The sequence below is a fragment of the Saimiri boliviensis genome, chromosome 16, assembly GCF_048565385.1.
Source record: "Saimiri boliviensis isolate mSaiBol1 chromosome 16, mSaiBol1.pri, whole genome shotgun sequence".
NCBI lineage: Eukaryota > Metazoa > Chordata > Mammalia > Primates > Cebidae > Saimiri > Saimiri boliviensis.
The window spans coordinates 81,758,307-81,763,315 of NC_133464.1; the positions used below are offsets into that span (position 1 = coordinate 81,758,307).

Below are 5,009 nucleotides of genomic sequence, written 5' to 3' on the forward strand. Positions count from 1 at the left end.
GACAGCAGAGCCTCCACACGCTCCTCGTCCCCCACCCCAGGAACCGTGCTAGTTCATGACCCTCGGGGAAAGGATGGCTGGCGGATGGCCCCTGACCAGTTCACGCGGGTCCGCATTGGCTTAAGGTCAGCAGGGAGGTGAGGCAGGGTAAAGAGCTAGGCAGAGATTTTGATCCTTTTTTTCAGATTTCTGTCACTATCTCCCATCCCTGTGGGTTATGGAGAGATGATTGGATGTTATTTTGGATTTGTGTCTGAGTGTAGACGGGAAACACTTGTAAGTATTTCTAACCCGTGATTATAAAACATTTCACAAAAGTAGAACAAATGATACAACAAGCCCCATGTGTTATCACCCAGTTATGACAGGTGCCAGCTGACGGGTAGTTTCCACATTCTGGATTCTGCTGATTGCAGCCCTGGGTGCCCTTAACATTTTGTCCTCGTCTTATATTTCCTGTAAACTAGTAGTTAGTTCTAGAAGCTGGATTGGGTTTGATTTGTTTTTCTTGTCAAGAGTGCTTACTTTCCAGGTGGTCGTGTTATTTCCATCAGGAGCACACAATGTTGTGGACACTTTAACGTTTAATGTATTTAACAGCAGACTGGTGCCATCACATACAGCTGAACAGTGGTGTGAAACCCGACTCACCCAATAGACACTGGGAATGACAATGGCTTCCTCTGGGGTGGTGTCTTAATGAAAGTTGGTTGATGAATTAGGTGACGCAGGAATCACACCGCTCGGGATTGGCCTCTTGGAAGAACTCAGAACTGGGAGCTTGTCTTACCTCAGTACTGCTACCTGCTCACCCAGGCCAGGATGTCGATATTTGGTAATATCCTGGGATAGCTTTGAGCCACATGTGATGGGTGTGTCACAGGAATTGGGGCCAGTTTTCAAGGAAACATCCATAGCTCCTTTTACACATGAAGACGGTGGAAAGTGTTGGAAAAGCCTCCGGCTTCAGCATTAGGTAGAAATCATGCTTCTAAACGTCATCCTCAGTTGAGAGGAAGACAGGATAAGGGAATGACGGATGGTGTGACATTGCTATGAACTGGGACTCTATCGGTGGACGGGAAGACAGGCACAGGAGCCAGCCTTGGGAGAGGTGCTCACAGTTCTCTTCTTTTTCTTTTTTGAGACAGGGTCTTGCTCTGTGAGGCTGGAGTGCAGTGGCGTGATCTCAGTTCACTGCAACCTCTGCTCCCCAGACTCAGGCAAGTCTCCCACCTCAGCTTCAGCTTCTTAAGTGGCTGAGACTACAGGCACGCACCACCACTACCCGCTAATTTTTTTTTTTTTTTGTAGCGATGGGGTTTAGCCATGTTGCCCAGGCTGGTCTTGAACTCCTGGACTCAAGCGATCCACCTGCCTTGGCCTCCCAAAGTGCTGGGGTCACGATCCACTGCGCCCAGTCTTCACATGGCGCCATCTTGATCATGGACAACTGCGTCCTCAAGTGAATCATTTCTTTTTCTTTCTTTCCTTTTTTACATTTATTTTATTTTTTGATTTTGAGACAGGATTTGAGACAGGCTTTTTGTTTTGTCACTCAGGCTGGAGTCCAGTGGCATGATCATGGCTCATTGCAGCCTTGACTTTTTGGGCCCAAAGTGATCCTCCCACCTCAGCCTCCTGAGTAGCTGGGACCACAGGCATGTGCCACCATACCTGGCGAATGTTTTGTTTCTTTGTTTCTTTTGTAGAGATGGGGTCTACCTATGCTGCTCAGGCTGGTCTGGAACTCCTGGACTCAAGTGATCCTCCTGCCTCGGCCTCCCAAACTGCTGGGATTACAAGTGTGAGCCATCATGTCCAGCCAAGTCATTTCTTAATTTCTTCAATTATCCCTGCAAGTTGAGGGGACGGACCTCTTTAGTCCTCAGCTGACACTATGATTTCCTAGAACACAGAGAGGCTTTAGAGACCCTTCCCCTTAAAGTTTTTTCATTATCATGTTTTTCTCTAGGTTAGCTTTGCTTCCCCAGTGAGGGAACCATTTTTCATTCTGTGCAAAGCACCTCAACTAGACACATAACAGGGCCTTAGCAACCTCTCTTAACTTAAACCAAGGCAGGAGTTCTGCACCGGAAGTTGTTTTGGGGAATTTCAGAAGAAAGTTGCTGGAGAATTCCACCGCAGGATACAAAAGCATTAGAAAAATCAGAAAGCAGAAAGTCCCGCTGAACACAATATTCTAGTTTCACTCAAGCAGAGTGGCTCCCACTGTCTTAAGACGGGCAGGCAATAAAGATAAGCACAAAGCCTGGTCTTCTTGGAAGGGCTTATCAGCCTCGTGTTGGAGGAAATTCAGCCTTCTGGGAAGATGCTGTGGTTGGCTCTTCCCGGTGTGGATTTTACCAGGGCCCCGAGGCCCTGCAGTTGTGATGTCAGTTCTCCAGTTCTCAGGAAGGAGGTGAGAGGGGCTGAGGCTGTTTGGTTGTTGAAAGGAGAGGGGCAGGAAGTGTTTGCCCAGGAGTCGGCGCCAGCAGGGCCCCTCCCCAGGCTCTCTGCACTTGAGAGAGTTCAGGGAAAACTTTCTCATTATCTCTCTGACCTCCAGGACCCCTGGCTGCCAGTTAATCATTAGCCTGGCATGGCTTTATTCCTGGGCTCTCTGGCCTGCTTTTTGGCCGTGGGTTTATGACCGGCCTGTCCACCCGGCCTGGGCTGGTGTTTGGATTGTGTGCTGATAGGCTCCGCTTGGCTCTGGCTCAGCCCTGGCTGGATGCAGGAGTCAGGCCCCTTTTGGGGAGCTGGGTCATCTGCGTTGTTTGCACCCCCTTCCCCACGCTGCTGGGAGGCTCTGGCACTGAGTGTCCCAAGTCTCCACCAGGAGAAAGCCCCAAGACGCTGGGTACAGGAGGCCCAGAGCCACAGATGAAAACCTTAGAGACGGGAGGGGACAGAGGCCGGGAGGAGTCACGGCTGCAGTCCTTGTCCTGGTCCCAGTCCCGGCAGCTGGGGCTTATGGATGCATCCTGCTCTGAAGTTCTCCCTTTTCCATGCGTTTTCCCTCTTCCTCCCGCTGTGTGTCTGCATAGGCGCGGAGAGAAGCCAGGGTCGCTCACTGCACCTGTTGCAGAAGCAAGATGTCTGTCACCAGCAGCGTCACCTAGCTTTCTTGCTCATCAGAGGAAAGTCCCCAGAAATTAAAGTCGGGCAGGATCCTGGTGATCCTTGATGACGCCCCCTCAAATTCCCAGGCATCACAGGAAAGGCCTGGCCCCCACAGAGTCCCTGTGTCTCGAATGTCCCGAAAGCGCTTTGTGTCCTTGCTTTTCCAGGCCTCTGAGCTGCCTCCCGTCACGCCCATTCCCCAGGGGCCCTGTCTGCCCCACCCCACTGTTGCTTTCCCTCCTCCTCATTGATCAAACACCTCCTAGACCCTGGATCTAGAGTGGCCTTCCCTTCCTCAAAGCTGGGCAACAACGCTGTCCCGTGCTTCAGGCCCCCCTGCAGGAGTCGGCTGTCTCCTCTCTCCTGCACCCTCAGCACGCATGCCCGCAGTCTCAGAGCTGAGGGCAGCCCTGCGGTGATTACATTTATTTGGATCTGAGTTGATTCTGTATTCTCCTTGAAGTTCGGCCCCCTTGGTTGGGGCTACATCTCCCTGGTCCTTTTGATCACTGCAGGTGGCACGGGCTCTTTTCAAAATGCAGGGATGACCCCAAGCCCGAAGCAATCCCTCATCACATCTGTGTTGCTGGGAAAACCCGGTCAGGCTTGGGGTCAGCGTTTGCGGAGTAGAAAAGGAGAAAGGTGATTCTCCTCTGTTTCCTTCCCCTCCGGTGTGCAGTGAGGGGGACACAGAGGCCCCACCATGCCCGGGAGCCCACATTGAGGCTCTTCTGTGAGCCTCTCGCTCTGCAGCGGAGAGCAAGCCCTCCTTGGATACAAACCCAGCTGCGGAGCTCAGGGTCCCAGGCAGGAGACCGGAACAGGGCTGGGGCCTGGGAGTCTCCTGCACACATCCTCCCCTCCCCCCTCCCCCATCCCACTGCCCTTGAGCCTCACCCAGCGCCAGCCCGGCTGCCTTCCCATGGCCACATGTGCAGATCTGGTGAAGAGAGGAGCAAACACAAGCCATCTGGATGGGCTCAGGGAAAACCTGCCCAGGGAGCCTGGAGACAGGACAGGATGCTGGTGCGGTGCTTCCGAGGCGGCTCAGTGGACTTGGATTTGGCTGAGGGTCCGCTGGCTTCCTTAAGGAGATAGGAGAAAGGGTGGCTGGGGTCAGGTGCAGAAAAGGTCAGCTGCAGGACCCCAGGCATGAGCCCCCAGCAGCACCGCAGCCACGGAGCTGACGTCAGACAGGCACTCTCAGGGTCTTGGCTACGGCTGCCTAAGCTACGGAGAGGGTGGCGGTGAGGAGGGTAGCATCCTCCTTTAGGGGTTCCCCCTCTCTCTTTATAGTATTGACTTTATAGTATCGACTTCTACGTAATGAAAGTGGGTATAAATTCGGGGAGAGAAAGAGATAACACGCTATTAAAAGGCAGATCCACTTCATACCCGTTTATACCCACTTGCATTAAATAAAAGTTGGGAAGTTTAGACATCTCTAGACAGAAGACCTTCCTTCTGCTACCCTCGACTTCATGTGGAAGGGAGCTCTCCGGTTTACAAAGAGCAGAGAATGCCACTGAGAGACAGTTACCTGGCCCCAATGTGGCCTACACGTCTGAAGCCACCTCCTAGCCTTCCTTCAGGGCTTTATTTCTGAGCTGGGTGAGACAGGGAGAATTTGTCCTTACAAACGAAGCCTGCTTCCTCGCTTTTATTACATAGCTGATAGCATCAGTTTCCTCTGTGATTTCTTTTATTACTCTCCATTTTTATTAATCTTGAGGCTGCTAGTGATAACAATCTCATAAAAAAATAACTGGGCGAGCCGTTGCTGGGAGGCCCACTTGGATGAGTTAGAGGTCTTTTTTCCCCCCTGGCGTAAGGGGGTGCCGGGCACGAGTGCAGGCTCGTTAGTGCCTCAGCACCGCCTCGGA

At 52.3% G+C, this 5,009-nt stretch overlaps 1 long non-coding RNA gene across 1 annotated transcript; it reads right to left on the bottom strand.

The window, feature by feature from the left end:
- Nucleotides 1–346: 346 nt before the first annotated feature.
- Nucleotides 347–4,740, bottom strand: LOC141581555 (uncharacterized). The gene is made up of 3 exons (XR_012514252.1): nt 4,667–4,740; nt 4,024–4,211; nt 347–3,082 (listed from the first exon to the last, which is right to left on the bottom strand). It is a non-coding gene; the product is annotated as an uncharacterized LOC141581555 (long non-coding RNA).
- Between the last annotated feature and the right edge of the window lie 269 nt (nt 4,741–5,009).